At 36.1% G+C, this 22,325-nt stretch overlaps 1 protein-coding gene across 3 annotated transcripts in view; it reads right to left on the reverse strand.

Moving 5' to 3' along the window:
* Positions 1–22,325, reverse strand: part of GPR19 (G protein-coupled receptor 19) — a 61,803-nt gene that overhangs the window by 23,439 nt on the left and 16,039 nt on the right. For 2 of the 3 annotated variants that reach the window (XM_012550759.3, XM_031938218.1), the window contains exon 2: positions 5,660–5,816. The gene's annotated coding sequence lies outside the window, so the exon portion shown is untranslated. Of the gene's footprint in view, positions 1–5,659; positions 9,569–22,325 lie in introns of those variants that run through there. The other variant, XM_031938219.1, reaches the window with a different exon arrangement.

Raw genomic sequence — 22,325 nt, forward strand, 5'->3', positions numbered from 1 at the left:
AACTAAGTGACTGAATACTTGCTTAGTGAACTGAAAGCAAAATTTGTTTATATTGTGTTATGGCAGTCTAAATATAATTTTGGGTCATAATAAGAATAGTTTATAGTAACTAGGAGATAATAGTCCTGCTATAGTCTACCCTGGTCATAAAATCTTAGAAAGGAAGGGAGTTTAGAGGTCAGTCAGTAAAAGCTTACTTATTTTGCAGATAAGTCAACTGAGTCTTAGAGAGGTTGGATGATTTTCCCATAGGGTAGTAGGTAGTAGAGTTGAGATCTGAGTCTAGGTCTTCTAGAATCCAAATCTACTTCTCTTTTCATCATGTCATGTTGCCTCCATGTAAGGATTATGTTCAGTTCAGGTCACCATTGTTTTGAAAAGACTTTGAAAAACTAGAAACAGTCCAAAGGAAGCTCCCAGAAGAGTGAAAGGCCTTGTGTCAATAACCATATGATATCAGTTGAAGAAACTGGGGATGTTTAGCATAAAGAGAAGACTCAGTGAAAAACCTAAGAGCTCTCTTCAAGTATTTAATTATTATTATGAAAGAGGAGATCAGATTGTTTTGTTTGATTCTAGAAAAGCAACAAATAGAAATTGCAAAGAGCAATTTATGGGTACCCCTCACTGAAAATCTTTAGGCAGATGCTATATGACTACTTTTTGAGTATGGGGAATGGAAAATTTGATATTTCTTCAAAAGGAAAATTATAAATTAACCAAGCTATGGGATCAGATTCCTATTTTCCCCTGCCTTTCCTCATTGGCAAATAGTTCCCAGGATATGGGTGGATGGAGCAGTTCTGGGAGGGTGTCAAACAGACTGACTCAGCCCTATTCTACTCAGCTCATATGTAGAAAGCATATATCTCAGGGTCAGTAAAAGGCATGTCTTTGTTTAAATTTGAATCTATGTGTTTCTTCCCCATTCAATGTAGTTTTCACATTTAGAATATAAAGTCACAGGGGCAGCTAGGTGGCACAGTGAGTAGAGCACCAGCCCTGAAGTCAGGAGGACCTAGGTTTAAATCTGGCCTCAGACACTTAACACTTTCTAGCTGTGTGACCCTGGGCAAGTCATTTAACCCCAATTGCCTCAGCAAAAAGAAAAAAAAAAAAAAGGAAAAAAAAGAATATAAATTCACATTCTCAGTCAATGAGGATGAGCCAGTGGGAAGGGGGGCAAGAGGGGAGGAAGGAGTGTTAATGTTGCATCAGGGAACATATATATTGCCCTTACTGCCTGTGCTCAGCATGTCACTTTCACCCCTCCCCCAATGTGGTGAGAGTGACTGCCTGCTTCTCATGAGCTGTGAATAAACTTTATCTTTACACCTTGAGAGATCTCTGAGATTTATTGAGTGGGTTGCACACCATACAATGTTATAAAGACAATTCATCTTCTGGTGTAGGTTGGACTAGATGCCCTTTGATGGCCCTTACAATTCTGAAATCCTCAGATTAATTGATAAGCTTTGGAGTAAACGATGAGACAAACATTTCTGAGACAAATTATAGAGGATGTTAGAAAGAGAAAGATATTCATCTGGTCCTTAGACAAACTTATGAGCAAGACAAATTTGGTCTTTATCGTCCTAATTTTCACATTTTGTGTAGTTTTTTTTTTTTTTTTTTTTTTTTTTTTTTTTTTTTTTTTTTTTTTTTTTACCCCTATAGAGTCCACTTATTTTCCTATTCAGGCCCTCGATCTCCTAATTGTGTCCATTAAATACATATCAAATCTTTGATCCAGTACTTCATTCACACTAAGAATAAGACTTTGAAAAACTGTATCTCTCTAGAACTGCCTCTGTTGTTGGGGACAAGTTACTTAACTTTTCAAGAGCTTTTCATTTATAAAGTGAAATGGCTGGATTTTATATCATCAGAAAAGCCTTTTCAGTTCTAAGCCTATGATATTTTTCATCTTTAAGCCTAGAAAATGAAGTTGTAGTGATGAATTGCTGAGAAGATGAGTGGGACTTTTTTTTTGGGGGGGGGGTTTAAGGTGCAGGAGAAAGCCGAGACTTTAGAGCAGGGCTTCATAATTTGTGCTATATATTTGTATGTGTATATAACTGTTTTATAACTATTTCAATACTGGTTTATTTCAAAATTCTTCATGTTTCATTGTACGCATTTATCCTGAGAAGGCATCCAAAAACTTCACTGGACTACCAAAGAAGTCTGTGCTATAAACAAAAGTAAGAAATTAAGCTTTTGTCCTTTTAGGAAAGAGAAGAACACAATATCCTAGATCTAATTTAACTGATCTAATGAAGAATCTCACAGAACTTGAGATCTGGTTTAGTCATTTTCTCTTCATATGTAGAAACTTGCTTTGCTCAATTATGCTCAGGATAAACCCATCCCACACCACATTTTCTATGGATGCAGTTGAGAAAATCTTTCACTTTTATGAAAGGGGATGATGGATGGCTAGAGTGTCTCACAAAAGTCTGGGTCTGGCAGTAGCAACAATCAAACAACTAACAACCTTCTGTATCAGACACCCATTAGATTCTGGGCTTAAAGAGACAAAAATGAAACAGTCCTTGCAATTAAGATGCTTACAATCTATTGGGGAAACAATATGTTTACATTATGGATACAATGTAAAGTATACGAAATAAATACTGGGTTAAAAATAATTAGTGGGGAGGAGGAAGGCACTAGCAGTTAGGAGATCAGGGAAGAATTCCTGTAGACCTGGTACTTGAGCTGAATTTTTAAAGTAACTGAGGATTCTAAGAGAAAGGAGTGAGGCTGGTGTGAATTTCAGGCACAGGAAAGAGTCAGTAATAAAAATGTAGAGAAAGGGAATTAAATACTGTGTAAGAGGAACAGGAAGAGGCCATTGTCTAGATGTTGGGCTACTGAAGGGTAGTAAAGAGACTGGAAAGGTAGGCCAGAGCAGGTTGTGAAGGGCTATAAATGCCTAACAGAAGAGTTTGCATTTGATGTTGAAGGGAAAAGGAGACCAAAAGGAGTGGGGGGAAAGGAAAGGAGGAGGGGAGGGAGGAAAATTGAGGGAGGGGAGGAAAAAGGAAGAGACAAAGAGAAAGGGGGGGAGGGGGAAGAGAGGAGAGAGAAAAGGAGGAGAGAGGGGGGAAAAGAAGGAGAGAGAGAGACAGAGACAGAGAGAAAGAGACAGAAAGACAGAGAGAGAGAGTATAACCTAGAGAGGAGAATGTTCAAGAAAGCATAGTGAATAGTATCAAATGCTGCAGAGAGTTCAAGAAGGATAAAGATTAAGAAAAAGGTATTAAATTTGGCAATTAAGAAATTGATGTGGAAATATTTTTAAATAAACAACAAACCCAAATGCTAAATAGTGAATTTAATATATATTTCATATGCTTAAATTTATAAACTATTTAACCACAAAAAAGTACAATCATGAAAATCTAGTTAAGCTACCTGGTCTTTAAATGTGAAATTTTTTTTTAAGTGTGCACTAACATGTTTAACCTATATTAGATTGCTTGCTGGCTGGGTAGAGAAGAGGGGAAAGGGACAAAGAAAAATTTGGAACACAAAGTTTTGCAAAGATGAATGTTGAAAACCATCTTTCATATATTTTTTAAAAATCAAAAGCTATTATTAAAAAGTTGTATTAAATGTCCCAGAGATTATCAAATTCAATTATGTCCCAAATTGATTGAATTATTTCCACTCTTCTCTCCAAATTCTTTCTTCTCTCAAACTTTGCAATTTTTGTATTAGGCACTACCATTCCCCAAGTCTCCCAGATTTACAATTTCTGCATTAATAATAATAACTAACATTTACATAGCACTTACTATGTACCAGACAGTGTGCTAAGAGCTTTACAAATCTGAAACATAAGACCTAACCTTCATTTTACCATGAGGAAATCAAGTTATAAAGTTTAACAAAAGGTCTGGCCAGACTACTCTATCCATACCACCTAGCTATCCTTAACACTTCATTCTCCCTTAGTTCACCTATTTAATTAGATATCAATTTTTTCTGTTTTAATGTCTAAAACATATTTTGTATTCAGTCCCTTCTCTCTACTAAAAAAACAAAACAAAACAAAACCATACCATCTTAGTTCAGACTCTCATCCCCTTTCACTTGTACTATTGCAATAGCCTCCTGATTGTTCTTTCTCTCTCTAGCCTATTCTACACATTATTGACAAAGTAATTTTCTTTAAATATAGTTCTCCTCATGTCTCTCCTTTCCTTACTCAACTCCATTGGTTCCTTACTGACTAAATTAAATATAAATTTCTTTCTTGGCTTCTAAAGCCCTTCACAATCTAGCTCAACTCTATTTTTTCAACCTCAGTGGGCATTTCTCCCCTTCCAACATTCTTCTTTTCAGACAAACTGACCTCTTTGTTCTTTACACTGGAACCTCCATTTCCTCTCCTTCAAACGTCTGCACTAGGATTTCCTGCCTAGAAAACTAACCCTCCTCCCCTCTCTCTTATGGAATCCCTCTCTTTCTTCAAGATGCAGCACAAGTATCAGCTTCTACATGAAGCCTTTCCTGATTTTCCCCAACTATTATGCTCTATTCTCCTCCCCAACCATCTAATATTTAATTACTGTATATTTATTTGGATTTATTCTGTGTATATATATATATATATATATATATATATATATATACACACACACATGTAATGTATATATATAGTTTATATATTTATTCTCATTCCTATTAAAATGTTACCTATGTGCCTATAGGGATTATCACATTCATTGCATCTGTATTCTGAGTGCCTCACATGTTTTCTGGCACATAGTAAAGACTTCATAAATGCTTTTTGATTGATGAAGAAAACTTGTGATCTAGTTCCAGCTTCTTTTTTCTTAGACTTTTTTTTTAAGTGCTTTGTTTCCATGGTACCAAAGATTTTCAGGCCAGGTGAACATTAAACAAAAAGAAGAAAAAAGTGGCCAATTATTTTAAAGCAGATCAACCAGTTATAAATCCTGTATTGGCTAAATTGATTCTATATTATTTGAAATAACCTAGTGATTACCAATTCTCCATTTCACTCTATGCTGTGTAAAAATGATGAGATCTATTAGGGTTAATGTCTATGAGAGATTCTTGCTCCTAATAGCCTCACCATTTCTGAGAACTAAGTGATCTCTCTAATCATACAACCGCAATGTTTCATATTCTAATTTTCCTTTCAGAGCTGCCTAATGTATGAGACCTTTTATTAGTGAAAACCTGGCAAGAATAATTACAAGGCATAAAGTTGTCTCATCTGCCCCAATATTTTAAACCTCTGTCAATATTCTCTGAGAATATCAGCATGGAGGGAGTAAATAAAAATGATACTGAATTTTACTGCACACAAAATTAGGTTTCACCAATGTGATTCTGTTCCTTCTACCTCCCATATATACATTCCAAGATTCAATGAAAACAAATTCTTTCCTTTTCTGTAGGAAGCTAGTGATCAGTTTTCCCCATACAATCTCAGTCAAATTTGCTCTCAGCAGAAGCCTTCCTTAATTTATTTTATGTTTCACATAAATCTTCGGTCTAAAAGATCCTAAACAGGATCCAAGTAGTTCTCAAATTCCAAATTTTCTGGAGGGGAAAAACACGTTGTGTCGTCTGAAATAGATTTTAATTCTTTTGTTGCAGGATTGTGTCTATCACCTACCTTGCTCAGGATCTGATCTCAGACGTCTTCTTCTTGGATATTCTCTGCTAGTAATTCCCCTTGAACAAGAGTCTAGAAAAAGCCACAGATCACGGGAGAAGCTTTGGAGCACATTCACGTCTATCCTCTGCCTTTCTTCTGGCTCATTGCCTGCTTCCTGGTATAGAGACAAGATGACGTTTTTGCAGGGTTGACTACTAAACCATCCTCCCGCCCCCATCCCCACTCTTATTGCCCCTCCCTTTTTCTTTCCAGGGCTCTGGAATGTGTCACATGGGAAATCGATCATGTGGCTTAGTGGAAGAATCTAACCATCTCCCTACCCCCTTCCTTTCAGCAACAAAGCAGCAGAAATATCTGAACCAGACTGATTGCTTCTGAAAAGGGAAGTATTTACTAGCACACACAAAAAGCCCCATTCCTTTTTCTGTTTTCCACCTCAGGTTTTCATCTGGGTTTTCTAAGATGTTCAGGTTAGAAGTGAAAATAGTACTTTCTTCCCCTATCATTATTCCATCCTACTCTCTAATTACCATGAAGCCTGTAACTGGCCATTGAAGAGAACAGTTACTCTTGTCTTCAGAACTGGCAAGATGTTCCTTTAACTTGTTTTTAGAACATTCTGACCCCCAAAAGGACAGTATCTTCAGCACCAAGGACAGCATTGTTTCACCTGCCTTAGAGGTGATTAAAGGAATTAGTTGATTTCACCATTTGGTGAAATAAAGTATAGTTTATTGACCTGAATGTAACCACAAAGATTCTGACTTCCCCACCCATTCATTGATTGGTAATGCAATACAATGTGCTTCATTTCCCTTTGAACCAAGAATCACTTCTCCTCTGCCCTGCCCCCAACCAATCCCTTTTACTCCCATCCTCTTGAATTTTCCTGTTAAAACTTTTAAAATATCTGACCTGGATTGTGGGGCAGGGGAGGATTTTGGAGGAGATAGATGGCATAATAAATCTAGATTTACATCTGTATATTTGTTTACATGTATTTATATATATGTACATATGAACAGATGTGTTCCTGTGCATATTTATGAGTCTTTATCCTTTTTCTTAGGGCCTCAAAGAGAGTAGGATTTACAAAGTAGGAAGGAAGCCTCTAGCTGTGTATTTAGCATCTATCCAGCTCAGCTGATGTCCTAGTTGCCATGGTGTTGTGTAACTGCTGAAGAGGATGATTTCTTTCAATGATGGTCACCATGGGACCCCAGCAACTGAAGAAAGGCAAAGAAAAAAGGATTGAATGGGTGAAGGGGACTTTCAATTAACATTCTTAGAGCCAAATTTACCTAATGGGCCCTTCCACTACCAGACTGTTACTGACCCCATACCCTGAAAAGATTCCAGAATTAATAGGGAGATTGCAAACTTAACTTCTCCTGTCCCCCATAATTTGTAATGTAGAGAGCCTATTTAAATATGGATGTAAATATGGTTGAAAGCTCTAGCTTCACAAAATAATCTTGGAAGAAGGTTCCTATTCATAGTGAAATATCTGGACATCTAAAGCTTAGCATTTGATCTGTAAGAACTGAATGATAATCATTTTATTTTCTTTAATAAAAAAAACTAGCAAATACCCTAAAAATGTTGGCAGTAGGAGGTGTTGTTTTTTAATGAAGGATTGAATTAAAATTTAAATATAAAATTTGAGAAAAGTACTCTTTTAGGTGTCTTTTGGATTATTTTATTGTCAAAAATCAGGCACAAAAAATTGTCATTTTCTTTAAGATTGACCCTTGGCTGACTTCTAATCCTTGAAAGATAATTATAAATGTACACATTTGGGGAAAACTGTGAAAATACTTTCAGTTTGTAAAAATTCAGGCCCCACCTAAAAGTATCCTTCCTGTATATTATTTTTTAAAAAAAATCTCATTTGCCTCAATGTACCATCTTCTAAAAGTAACTTTATTATTTAACAGAAGATTTTAAAAGGCAAAATCCATTCAATAGAGCATTGTAAAATATACAAAGGTCATTTTGGCTCATTTATATGGAAGAAAATCTGTTTTTAAAACAGATGTTATCTGATCCAATAGCTAAAAAAAATCATGCATCCCATCTATAAGAAAATAAAATTATTATATAACCACTGCTTAAAGACCTTCAGTGAAGGGAATTCACAACCCTATGAACTGACCCAGTCCATTTTGAATTAACTGTTAGAAAGTTTTTGCTTGTGTTGAGACAAAATCTGTACCCTTAACAAAACTAAATTAGTATGATTTCTTAGTGTCTTTACAGAATTGGGTATACAGGTATACCTCAACACATTTCGATATGTACCATAGAAACAGCCAATATAGATAGAAATCATGTCAAAAATATATCATCATATTCCCTATTTCTAATCCTCTGTTTATTTTTGTCCAAATATATCACATTTTCTTTGGGAAAATGAGTCTGACAGAATAAGTCAAGGTGCAAAGCTGTTCTTTTATTTCCTTTTGAGTTCTCAGAATAAAAAAACTTTTGAGTTCTCAGATCTCAGATCTCAGAGATCATTTAGATTTGGATTATTTAGGTTGTGTCTACACAACAGAGTGAAGTGGATATTTGAGTTTTTGGTGTAGTCTTGAGAAGCAGTCCTAGTATGGGTGTATATAATTAACAGTTCTTAAGAAAGTGAATTTAAGACCTCTAGAATGGTTCTTTTCACCTTCTCCTCAAAATAATATTTTTTCCTATTAAATCAACAACTTATTTATTTACCATTTACTAACTTTCATGTTTGCAAGTTTTTGGAGACTTAGTGCTTTTTTTTTTTTTTTAATCATTTGTCTTCACCCACACTACTATCCTCCAGTATTATCTACTATATAGTCTTTCTGTTCTCTTCCCCTGCCCCCAGAGCCAGAAAAAGTGACAATTCTGAGAGAACTCCTTTACCTCTTAGAAAAAAAGTAGAAAAAAAGGTATAAAAATGTACCTTCTAGAAAATATCTGCATGACAGGACAATTTGTAATGCTCAGTGAGCCCAGTAATTGACAAGATCAACTAGGATGAGCCCCTATTACATCTTTATCCTGTTCAATAAGCCCTCAGGACATTTTTTAAGGTACTCAAATGAATTTTCCTAATTCTGGTTCAATTTCATCCAAAACCCACAGAATTTCCTCATTGAGCAAATAAAGATGGGATTTCTTCTCTCGAAATTATTAAAATTAGACATACTAATTACGATAATAGTCACCCATTCATTAGTACATTTTTAAGGATGTCATGCAGGTACTTAGATTTAGTGAAACCTCAGATAGCTGATAATTGTCTTCCATAGTTATGATATGAATTAGTGAACTGGAAGTTGCCAGCTATGGCTCGTAGACCAAATCCTGCTTGAAGTCTGTGTTTTTGTGTAAAACTTATGAGCTAAGACTACTTTTACATTTGTAAACAAAGTTTTAATGCATTTTAAAATATAAAAACCATTCTTAGCTTATTGAACCTACAAAAACAGGTGGCAGCTGGATTTTGGTCCATAAATTATACCTGAATGAGATTTACACCTCTTTTGGAACCGTTATCTAAGACCTTGGGTACAGTGAAGCCACTTTGTTGGACTAATTTAAATAGGTCTTGGTGGACTCAATTCAGGACAAATTCATTAATATAATTCCACTGGGGGACTAGACAGTGGAAGCTCCCTCACTGGGGCATATACAGTATGTTTTGCCCACTAATAATTTGAATGGAGAATTATTTTGAATGGAGAATTATTTGGTGAGAACTTCCAGAAATATGTGTAATAGTTATAACTCTACACTATCCCTGATTCAGAGCATGGATTTTCTGTGACTTGCATGGTAATGCAAAACCTTTTATAGTTGGCTCCTGAGTTAGAACTGCGGATTCCTAAAAAAGGCTTTAAAAGGGGATTTAATTTTCTCACTATTCTCCTTCCCCTCCCCCCCTCATGAACACCCACTTCTCTCTCTGCTCTCTGGTGAGAGGGTAGAAATGATGAAATCTAGGTGGTAGAGTCCCTCCTGCATCTGATTACAATGTAACTTTGAACACATGGTGTTTTCTGTTTGTTTGGTATTTTGTCTCTGGATGTGTTTACTCTTTCCTGATCCAAGATTAATGAGGATTATGTATAGAGTGATCTTTTGAGTTTCAAAAAGTTGGAAGAGTCACTGGTGGTTCACTGATAGAAGTTCATGGTAGGGCTTGCCATGTTAAGCCACTCTTCCCCCTTCCTTGCCATTAGGACTGGAAATTGAGTTTTACATACTATTGTGTCATAAACTCCAGATGCTTTATCTCAATTCTTGCTAGGATAATTCTCCCTCCTTTTAGTATCGCCTCTCACCTCCCTGTCTCCTGTCTCTGTCCTTCTTATTTTGATCCTGTCCTGTCAGGATTATGATCCTTTCCTGGAATTATGGCTTGTCCATCCTCCTAGGGAATTTGTTCTCCTTATCTGCTTTTGTTTCCCCTATCAAATCCTAGTTAGCTAAAACCCTGTATAAGTTCCCTGCCTCAGTTTATCTGTTCTGAATGCTTTGGACAAGAGTCCCATCTAGTCGGCTAGCCTAAACTCTCCACATCAAGGATTAAAATAACCAATCTCTGTCTGCCTCAGTTTCTCTGGTATTACAGCCAAAGTTGTAACAATCAAGTTTGGCAAGGAACCACCTTTGAAAAGCAACTCACTTGGGGCAGCTAAGTGGTGCAGTAGATAGAGCACCAGCCTTGAAGTCAGGAAGACTTGAGTTCAAATCTAGCCTCAGACACTTAATACTTTCTAGCTGTGTGACCCTACAGAAGTCACTTAACCCCAATTGCCTCAGCAAAAAAAAAAAAAAAAAAAAAAAAAAAAAAAAAAAAGCAACTCACTTCATCTAGTTTAGCTACAAATTGACTAGATAGTGCTATATGAACTTTTCTTAAGTGTCTACTTTGTACTGGGGAATGCAAAGACAAAAAAAAGATAGTTTCTGCCCTCAAAGACCTTACATTCAATATGGGGATACACCAGGAATTCAAGTATAGGTAGAGTACAAGAAAAACCGAAGAGAGAGAATTTACAGCTATAGGGCAAAATGGAGAAGGAATAGGGAAGGTTCATGAAAAATGGAGGCGATATCTGAATTGATTCGTGTTAGAAGACAAGGATTTTGAGAAATAGAGATGAGGGGTAAGTGCATTCCAGACATAGGAAACTTTTCAGATGAATGTATGGAGGTAGGAAACAGAATATTAAATTCTGAGATCAGTTGGAACAGAGAGTTTATGAAAGGGGAGTGGTATCAGATTCAGCTGGAAAAGCAGCTAAAGAGAGCATTAAATACCAGGTTGTTTAATAGAAAGCCATTGACAATTTTTGAGTTGGGGAGAAGCATGGTACAACTTGTTCCTCAGGAAGATTATTTTGGCAATTGTGTGGGAGAATGGAAAGACTGCAAAGGACTCCAATTGGGAGGCTATTGCCATTGGTCAGGAAAGAGGCAGGGAGAGCTTGACTTAAGGTGGACAGTACTTAATAAAGAAATGTTTGTTGAATGGTACCTTCAATAGAAATAAATTTGTCTAGGAGGGACAGAGTCAGGGGTGGAGGTAGAGTTATTTTGTGATCTTGAGTTTTAAATTCCAAAAGATATCTGGGAAGACATATCTTATTGGCAGTTGATAATGAGGAACTTAAGATCACGAGTGATATTAGATATGAATATTAAGACTAAGAAGTCATTTGAGTAGAGATGATACTTAAAACTTATAGAGAAGATAAATTATCTAAGAAAGAGAATATAGGGGGCACCTAGGTGGTGCAGTGGATAGAGCACCAGGTCTGAAGTAGGGAGGACCCAAGGTCAGATCTGGCCTCAGACACTTAACACTTCCTAGCTGTGTGAGCCTGGTTAAGTCATTTAACCTCAGTTGCCTTGTGGGGGGTGGGGAAGGGAGGAGAGAGAGAGAGAGAGAGAGAGAGAGAGAGAGAGAGAGAGAAAGGACGGACTTAGGACAGAACCCTAGCAAACACCCATGATAAAGAGGAAATTGATCCAGTAGACAAGTAGAACCAATAGAACTATGACATGGAGACCATGCAGAAAGAGAGTGTCTAGGAGGTCAATATTAAAGAACACTGGGAGGATTAGGACTGAGAAAATGCCTGGCTCCAGGAATTTAAGAGATCATTGATAATCTTCCAAAGTAGTTTTAATCAGGTGGTAGAAACAGAAACCAGATTGCAAAGGACTAAAAAGTGAGTGAATGGTACAGAAGGAAGTGCAGATAATTCTTGTAGGAGTTTGACAGTAAAAAGTAGAAGAGACGTGGAACTATAGCTTTTCTTCATTCATTCATTTAACAAACATTTATTAAGCACCTAAGGCAGCTGGGTGATACCATAATGCATAGAGTCCTGTTCTTGGAGTCAAAAATCCGCAGACACTAACTGTGTGATCCTGCCAAGTCACTTAATTCTGTTGCCTCAGTTTCCTCATTTATAAAATGACTTACATAAGGAAACAGCAAACCACTCCAGTATCATTGCCAAGAAAGCCTTCAATGAGATCATGAAGAAACAGACACAGCTGAACAACAAAAACAACAAATAAAGCACCTCCTATGTGTTAGGATGCTAGAAAGACAAAAATAAAAATGATGTTATCTGTGAGCCATTACATTCTATTGGGGAAAAACCCAACAACATAGAGGACTATTTAAGATTTAAAAGAAGAAGGGACTTTAGAGGCATCTAGTTCAGTCTTCTCATTTTAGAGATAAATAAGCTGGCTCAGAAGTTAAATAAGTAGCAGAAGGTCCCTGAGGTGGTGAGTAGTGGATCTGAGACCTGGGCTCCCATCTTCTAAATTGAAATATATTGGTCTTTCTCATTCATGAACACTATTTCTGTGTACACTGCAAATTAAAAAGAGAAGGTATAATTTAATATCTATTTTCTCTATATTCCTGGGAAGAAAAATGCTAATAACCAGGAGAATTTCCTTTCTATAGGAGATATTCTTTGAGCTAAACTTTGAAGAAGTGAATTCTGTGAGGCAAAGAAAAGGGGAGACATGGGAGACAGCTTATGACTAGATACAGAAAAAAGAAAATGGAATGTTATGAATGGGGAACCATAAATTAGGCCCACTTGCCAGTGATGTAGTATGCAGAGTTCAATACCTGATGTTAGAAAATCAGATTTATATATTTTTTTATCAACTTGCCAGGCCTATTTCTTATTAGTGTTAATTTTCTTGAAGTCACCTGAAAATTATTGTTATTTGGATCCCCCTACTTCAATTTGCTCAGTGATGGTAATTACTCCATCCATCCTGTGACTTAAGGGACACTTTTTTTTTCAGATTGTTTACAAAGCAGTGGGCATCCTTTACTTTTAGAAATGCTCCTTGAATTTTCTAAGAAATTGTTATAGTCTATTTTGTAGAAATTATTTTTCTTATACCTAAAGCAGTACTTATCATTTAAAATACTTCATTATTTGTTGTGAAATTTGGGATCCAAGACCAAGTAAGCTGAAGGAAGTTGTAGGAGTGAGGTTTTCTAAATTGAGATGGTGCATGGAAACTTGGTCAAGAGTGATATTAGAGAAAATAAATAAATAAATAAAAAGAGTGATATGGCGGTACGATAGGAGAGCAAGTCAAAGCCAGTGCTCTCTTCTATGGGGCCGTTCCAGGGACCAAAGCCTAAAACCAGGGATCTCCCATTAATTGACTGTAGAAGGAAACAGAATAAGATGAATTGGTCAATAAATGTTTATCAAGCACTATGCAACTAGGTGCTGTGAGCTTACAGTCTAATGTAAGAGATGACATACAAACAACTTTGTGCAAGCAAACTGTATACAGGATAAATAGTCACTTTATTGGAGATCCGGGGTTTTAGCCTTTGGTCCCTGTTCTGAGAGATCAGAGTAGAGAAACTTTTAGATTCTTGATTATTGGAGTCCCACTTGTTTATCATCCTTTTGTTAAATGTTGGTTCACTTCAGGACTACCTGCAGGAGCTTGGCATCCCTGGAATAATTCTTGTCAAACTGTTCCTCTTAGCCCATTTACTCTAGCTCACTTGTGTTTCCCCTCTACCAGCTTTGACAGATTCTCACTATTTTTTGTTTGTTTGGTTTTTATAATGCACTTTGAATTAGCATTTCTTTTTTTCTTTGAGTTTCTTTATAAATGGTCTATGTGGGGTATTATTATTAAATATGGTGTGGTATGTGGGGGAGAGCAGGGTTATAATATAACCTTTCATGTTGCAATCTTAATTGAAAGTTTCCCAAGATTACTTCCTGTGATGCTCAGTTGTTTTCATATAGAACAATGGTCAGTGCCCTATAATACCAACAGATTGAATGAGGAATTTTGTCATTGTTTTTAGCAAGAGCTAGGTAGTGCAGTAGATGAAATATGTATATCCTGAGTTAGGAAGGCTGAGCTCAAATCCAACTTTAGGTACTTGCAAGCTGTATGACCCTGTACAACCCACTTAACATCACTCTGCCTCAGTTCCCTTCTCTGTAAAATGGGGAAAATAATCTCAAGGATGTTCTAAGGATTAAATAATTTTGCAAAGTGCTTGGCAAATGTTAAAGTACTATGTAAATGCTATTTACCTATTATTATTAAAGTTGTCAGAAAACTTAATTTGATCAGACTAACAATACTTCCTTTACACAATATAAAATATGATGATGTGAGTATCTGAAGTAAAAAGCATGGCATAGAATTATGAATTAGAATGATGGTGAAATTTCATTGTTTTGACCTTCTGCTGCCCTCTTATGATTATTCTGCAGTGTAACAGGTTCTGGTAGAACTTGCTTTTATGATCTCACAATGCTGTTTTATGCAGTCTTATTACTAAAGCTCTTCTGTCCTCCAGTGGCCACAAATGGTCTAGCAAATCACTGTTTCTATACCATTAGCAAAGTGAAAAACTGTAATAATAGAATAGTTTCTAGGTCAGGCAAGTAATCTATAAATAAAGACCAAAAGAAAGCCCCTCTGGAGGGGAAAAATAGCTTAATCCACATTTCCACTAGCCTTAGTTCCTTCCAAACTCAAAAGAATAAAAATTTGCTCTAAGACAAGGAGAGATACAGGTTACATCTCCTCAAAGGTCGCTCATTATAATGTAAAGAATACTCCATTTAGAGTCAGAAGATGTGGTTTTAAATCTAGGTTACCTTTGGTAAGTGAAGTATTTGGATTTTAATTTCCTAATATGCAAAATGAAGAGGCTAGGCTAGATTTTCTCTAAGATTTAGTTCATTAAAATCATGTCAATGAAAAGATATCATCTAGCCTGCTATGTACAAAGCAATATGCAATGTACTGAGGATATACACTTTAAAAAATAATCCCTTTTCCCAAAGAGCATATTTTGCTTATAGTAATAATCCAATGGTGCATTAATAGTCTTTAATGTTTACTATTTCAGAAAAACAATCTAGCAGAAAGGGGACAAAAGGCTAGACAAAACAGAATCTGTGATATGTCCATAATTTAGTCTACAGGCTCACATGCACATGAACATGTATTTATACTGAGACTGATAAAGCAGAGAAATTTCTAGCTCTCAGATGAGAAAGACCTAGTTTTGAATCCTACCTAAGATACTTACTGTGTGACTTCAGGCAAGTCAATTAATTTCTAGGTGGTCCTGGAAATTCTGAGACTATAAATTGCAGAGAATGTACCCATCCACATTGGCAGAGATTTTCTTCAAGGAGTTCTCTATGCCAATTATATTCCAGGACCAATCAATCGGTCTGTCTATCTGTCTGTTTATCTATTTGATGGCTATGAAATAATTTCTGTGAAATCAGCATAGGCTGCCATTTTGAGGAAAGAGTAGAAAGCAAGGAGGGGGCAGACTGCTATTTCTTTTTCTTTTATTTCTTTTTGTTTTCACATTTTAAGATTTAATTTGCATTAATAACATCTTTCTTAAGTCTAGACAATCAACAAAATGGCCTTATTTGCAATGTTTGCCAATTTTCAAGGTGTAAATACCTATATTGAAAATTTTAATGTCTCTAGCACACACCTGGAAGTGTCTCAACAGCATCTCTTCTTTGCAGCCTGCAAACCTATATAATTTTTTTCCCTCTAAAATTTTTTTACAATATTCATTTTTGTTAAACTTTGTGTTTTAAATTTTTCTCTTTCCCTCCTTTATCTCCCCCCTCCTCAAGAAAGCCAGACTTGCCATTTCATAGGAGCAGGCAACTACCAAATATAGAGAACAAATAGCAAGTTTCCTGGGGAAATGGAAGCTTAAATGATTTGTCCAAGGTGGTATAGCCAATACATGTCATAAACTCCTTTAACACAAGTCCTTCTGACTCTAAGGATGGCATTCCAATCACCATGACACATTGCCTCTTGAACAACCACAGATGAAAGATAGGAAATAATAGCTTTGAAATTTAACCTAACTTTGTCCAGATGAAAATCTGAAAGAACTGGAGAGGGCATTTTGGGAGACCTTTCTTTCCATGACTTTTTATGTAAAGAGAAGGTAATGAAGTTGAATAAATGTAAATTGATGGTCAACATTATGTCCCTGTTTCTAAATTTCAGCCATGAAAGCTGTCTCAGTCTTTTGAATATCAAACCAATATTTGTAGTGATTATTATATTATTAATAAAATAGAAGGCTTAGTTTTTCCTTAGTTTTCTCAAAGTCCTCAAAGTATATGTATTTTAGTTTCCTATTTTCAAAATATATGTATTCTTAGCAATCTTCTCCTACATTTTACTTAGATATTAGGCTTCTTTGCCAAAAGTAACTTGATCAGTTAACTTTATATTTTTTTCCAAATATTTATCCATTGACTTATTCATTTATCCATTGACTTCTGGCATATATTAGACACCTCCCACTTGACAAATATAATGCTAAATGCTATGGGAGAAATAAAATCTAGATGTGGTGCTTGTAATCTAATAGGGAATAGGACATAAACATGATAACTATAATATACAATGCTTAATGATATATGCATTTGAGAGCAGTATGTGAAGTTCATGGGTAGAAAATTGATACCAACAGGAGAGATCAGAGAAAGTTTTATTGAAGAGGTGAAGTAACACTTGAACTGGAGAGAAATTTGATCAGGGAAGAGGAGGAAGGGGAATATTACAAAGTATAGAGAATAATGTGAGCAAAAGGGATAGAATTGTTGTTTGATCTTTGTTCTTGAAGAAAACCACTGACTTCAGGAGAGTGATGTCTTGACTTGCAAATGAATTGGATTTAAGTGAGGACTGTGCAAAGTCAACAACCTCATTCTTTCCTCCAGAATCATCTGGGTCCAGTGGCAAGACACAGATTAAGACAACTGATGATGGCCCCACATCCAGGTGTGTCAAGGAAGGTAACATCTATTCAGTATACTTACTTACATACATATATACATACAAAATACATACATATGGGGCGGGGAGAGAGAGACAGAGAGAAACAGAGACAGATGCAGGGGAGAGAGAAGAGAAAGAGAGAAATCCAATGAGAAACTACAGTATATGATTTCTTCTACCCCAGAGCTATAAAAGAGATCAGCTGGATCCCTGTGGACAACAGGAAAGGGAGTATCAGCACAGAGTAGCCTTGCAGCACCAACCAGAGACTGCCAGAAATATATAGCAGTGTGAGCAATAGTAGCAACCAGGACACAGGAAGGTAGTGCTTGGATTGGAGTAGCGTCTTATCATCAAGTGCCAGAGAGGGTCTTGAAGAACCAGCACTCCTGAACTTTAAAAATCAAAGAGGTGATAAACCTGGGAGGTAAAGGTCTGTTTAAAAAGCCAAGACAATATCATAAGACTATCACATCCCAGACATAGGAAGGGCAGGACCTGATCATGTTACAGAGTCTCAGCTTAGGAACTAAAACTAGAAAGAAGAGTAAATCCAAGAAAGCAGTGACCAATATTAAAAACTTTTGCAAATATAAAGATTACCCCCCAAAGAAAGAGTAAAGTGTAATAGGTGTAAGCAGAGATTTGAAAGAAAAAAGACGAACTTTCTACCAGAACTACATGACTGCCCACATGAAGCAAGAGATTAAAAAAATTAAAGAAGCATAGGAAACAATTAGAAAGAGACTAAATGTGGGGCATGTAAATGGTGTGGTGGATAGAGCACCGGACCTAGAGTCAAGAAAACCTGAGTTCAAATTCAGTCTCAGACACATAGTGACTCTGGGCAAGTCACTTAACCCTTCTTGCCATTCTATTCCCTCCTCTGAAAAAAAGAAAATGAATAAATAACTTAGAAAAGAACATGGTAAGCATTATCCAGGAAATGGATTCCTTGAAAACCAGGTCAAACAGAAATCAGTAACTCTGTAAAACTGAAAATGATATTAAAATAGAGAAGAAAATGTAAGATATTTTAAATTTCAAAAATTCACTTGGAAAATTAAGTCAAGGAGAAAAAAATATAAGAATGTATTCCTGAAAAATAGTAATGGTGCCCCCAAAATGGGAACTGTTGAAATATTTTTTGTATATACATAGGAGATAAAAGGAAAGTAGGAGAAATCTGAAAGTAAAATCTTTATTATGTAGTTTAAAAAAAAGTGAAGTGGATTTATATATAGTATCTTCTTTTTATATTCTGTTTGTATGGAATTATCTTTGTTTTCTTAAATTCAGAATTAAAAAAAATCATTTTAAAAAGATATACAACAGAATCAAGGATAAGTATAAACCATATAAAGCCAGACTGGGTCAATGGAGTAGGAGAATAGGAATGAATGAAGAGTAGCTTTAGCATGAATGAGAGAATAGAAGCTATAGCAGTATAATAGAGTCTATGTATACACTGGAGCATCCTTAACTCCTATTCCCACTGATAAGACTTATTTAGACTTTAGCTAGCTATATATCCCCTTTGTTATGGTGAAATAAAGATACTTAATAATTATATCCATTTAGTAATGCATGCAATGGCAGAAAAAATTGGATCCAAAGCTCCCAGTAGCCAAGAACCCAGAATTTTGGTTTCTACAGTTAATACACAATTTGCAGAGGATAAAATACCCAAAATTATAGGATGTGGTTTCTTATTGGTGAAGAGGACACTAAAGTGAGAGGGACAGGGGTAGTTTTGTGATACTTTTTAGGTCAAGTGACTTTTGGGTGGAGAAGTAATCTTGTGATTTATCCAAAATCAGGTGACTTACTAGCAACTAAAATTTGGCTTTACAAAATGGTAGATAAAGGCAAAATATAGTTGCTAAAATTATTTTTAATGTAACATCTTCAGGATTCTAAAGATAGACTTAAGGAATTAGGATTTGATGATCTAATGGTATTGGCTTAAGCCCCCACCAGTATGTTTTGCCCCCAAATTACCAGTTGAGTATCATTTAGGCAGCATAACATAACTTTTTGAAAGCATAGTACAACTAAGATTGTACAGTTGCTATACAATATGCTCTACCAAAGTTTATGATACATTCTCCCTTAGTGCATATAGTCAGGGAAAAGTTGTCTCAAGCTTAAAAAGTATGTCTGGCAAAGAGGTAATGCAGAAAACAGCACTTGTTTGCCGATAGTCATTTTCTCTCATTCATGAGGTGCTCAGGAAATTACCCTTGTACATGATGGCCATCTATGGTTGGCTCCACATACAGACACTACTGCCAGATGGTCCAGGGACAGTGATGGAAATATAACAAGGTCCAATACCCTTCAGATTCTTGGAAGCAGAGAAGGTGCTTCTCTGGTCAGAGGAGGTGAGGGTAGGAAGATATGTCTAAGCTGGAAACTTGAAGGCCCCATCTTCCCTCCCAGTTTTTTTTTTCTTCTTAATTCCTTCTTGGGGAATTAGCTCGAATTACTCCAGTTCTTGAAAAGCTTCCCATTTAGGCTAATTTAGACATAAAATCTCTCAGACAATTGCAACAAATATCTCATCTGATGCTATTTTACTGCATCAAATATTTTTCAAATACTTTCTACACTTAGCATGAAGTTCTGATTTTTGGAGAAAGAATTCCCAAGGGCACAATAGACTAGACTAAGACACAGGCAAGTTGTAGAAAAAGTAGGACGAACAAGAGCATGGATGACATTTCAGGAAGTAGTAGAATCATGCTTATAATAAAGTTGATGAAACTGAATGAATAGGACTGGGAAACCAGCACATCAGGAGGTGGATTAGTTTGACATAATCTATAGATAGAAATTCAAGGCCAGGTGGCCTGCAGTATTGAAATGCTACAGAATTCAAAGTATAGAATATCCCAAAAGTTTTGTCCTGTTTTAAGCTTTAATAACTTCAAAGTTATAGAATTTGGAATGTTGGTGTTTTGGCCACAAATGTTCTTTGTTCTTTCTAACCAGGTGAAACTCTCCTTTTTTGGCAATCTCTTTTTGGAATAGCAAAGAAACCAAAATATTGTATTTGAAATCAACTTTTAAAACTAGCAATTTGGGGCAATTAGTTGGTGTAGTGGATAGCACACCAGCCCTGAAGTCAGAAGGACCTGAGTTCAAATCTGACCTCAGACATTTAATACTTCCTAGATGTGTGACCCTGGATAAGTCATTTAACCCCAGCAAAAAGAAATAAAACTACCAGTTCACTTCATCTTCTTTTGGGAATATCAAAGCATTAAAGTATTAAGATTTAGGAGGACTAAGATTTTGGAGTTCAGATGTAGTAATCCTTGCCTTTGGACAATTTCAGTTTATTGTATATTAAGTAGAAATAACAATATCTAGCTAATTGTTGTGAAAATCAGATAAGAATAAACAAGAAAATATAAAACACTATATAAACGATATAGTATTATTAATGGAAAGAGCAGGAACTCTATATGCTCTTGTTCCATAGTCTGCTTACACTTTACAATTCTGCCCCAGCCAGATCACATTTGGAGTAGGGTATTCAAATCTGAGCTGCACAGTTTAAGGAGGACATAGCTAGATTGATCAGAATTCCTGATCCCCCAAATGAATAGGACTTATTTCAATGATGACTGGAGAGAGGCTTAGGGAAGGAAAACTTGTTGAGTTTCATCTTCTATCTCACAGAAAGAGCTGAGGAAAAAATGGCTCTACCTTTTTCTTTTAGGACTCTTTCACAATACTCCAATACTTCTCTCCTTTTGATTTCCAAAAAAGTGGAGGAGAGGTTTTGTCTGCCCAGTCTTTCCTCCCTAATGGTAATATAGGCTTGCTTAAAGCAGATCTGAAAATAATTTCATCTCCAGCCATTTTCTTCCAGCTTTTTATTTCATACCCTGAGCTCAGATTAGCAGCAACAATCCTGAAAAATGGACATTTCCAACCCTCCTGAGAAATGAACATTTTCAGCAATGGTGGTAACTTTATAAGTTCAAGCTTTCCTGAACTGAGTACCAGGATGCCCATTGGGAAATTTTATTAGCATGCTTCTCCAAGAATATGATCATCAAGATTTTCTTGTAGCTGAAAAATTTAAGAGAGTTCAGGCAGAAATGACTCAGGCTAAAACTATTAATTCAGATTCAATATTGGGATGAAATAAAGGCACTTTAGGTCATTCAACCATTAATAAAAAGAATTTTATTTAGCTATAGCATAGAAAGGATATTAAACAAAGATACTCCAGTGTTCCAATGCTCAGTTTGAGTGGCTGCAGCCTTCTTATCCTCTTATCTCCATATGGAAAATCATCAGCAGGACTTTAATGATGTCTTGTGACATCTTCCAAATTTGGGGGACCTTGATCAAAAATAGATAGTACATTTTTATTCCTTTTCATAAGCAGCAAGCCATGTGACTATAACCAGAGTAAATCAATAACCTAGGAGATGTAATGTAAGCTTTGATCCACTCTTCCTTCTTATCTCATCCCTTCCTAACTCCCCTTTCCAAGTCCCAGCCAACAGCTCTATCATGACTAATTTATACTAAGGGGAAAGGGACTTCTGGAAGATATTGGGCAAGTCATGTCAAATCCCAAGCATTTATTAAGCACCAGCGACATGTCAGAAATTGAGAATACAAAATAAATAGAAAAAGCAAAATAGTCTCTGCTTTCAAGAAATGTGAAATCTAAAGGTCCTATCTATCACAGGTGCTCTGGACTTTGCGAGCAGATCTGGACTTTGCGAGTTGCCTTGTTGGTGAAGGTTTGAAGTGAATGCTTACTAGGTCCATAAACTCAACTTTGCCTTCTGGGGAGAAGAAAGAGTATGATAGGCTATTGTTTTCTGTACCTGTCCATCAGTACCTGTGAGTCTTCTTAAATTCTTTGCTGTTTCTGTGATTTAAGGAACAAAAAACTGTCCTATACTTATACTGAAGGCACAACTCTAATGCTAGCATCCTCTTAGTTCAGGTTCAACTTTAAGATTAAATGAGGCACTCACATATTATTGAATATTTAATAAGAGATTTACTTTGCCCTAAAACAGTAATATGAAAAAAGGACACATTGGCACTTAATTTTTCTAGAAATGGTTCCCTCAACTTCATCTAGAAAGGTGTTATGGTTCATGTAGTAAAATTTGGGGGCCTTTAATGATATCATGACTCATGAGGTCTCAGATACACATTAAATCAGACAGACCAGAATTTCACATACATAGAACATTTTATATGTCTAATTGATGAGGAAATTGCCTCAGGGAAATATGGGCCAAACAAATCAGATCCCAGGGGCAAC

The sequence above is a fragment of the Sarcophilus harrisii genome, chromosome 5 (genome assembly GCF_902635505.1).
Source record: "Sarcophilus harrisii chromosome 5, mSarHar1.11, whole genome shotgun sequence".
Classification (NCBI taxonomy): Eukaryota; Metazoa; Chordata; class Mammalia; order Dasyuromorphia; family Dasyuridae; genus Sarcophilus; species Sarcophilus harrisii.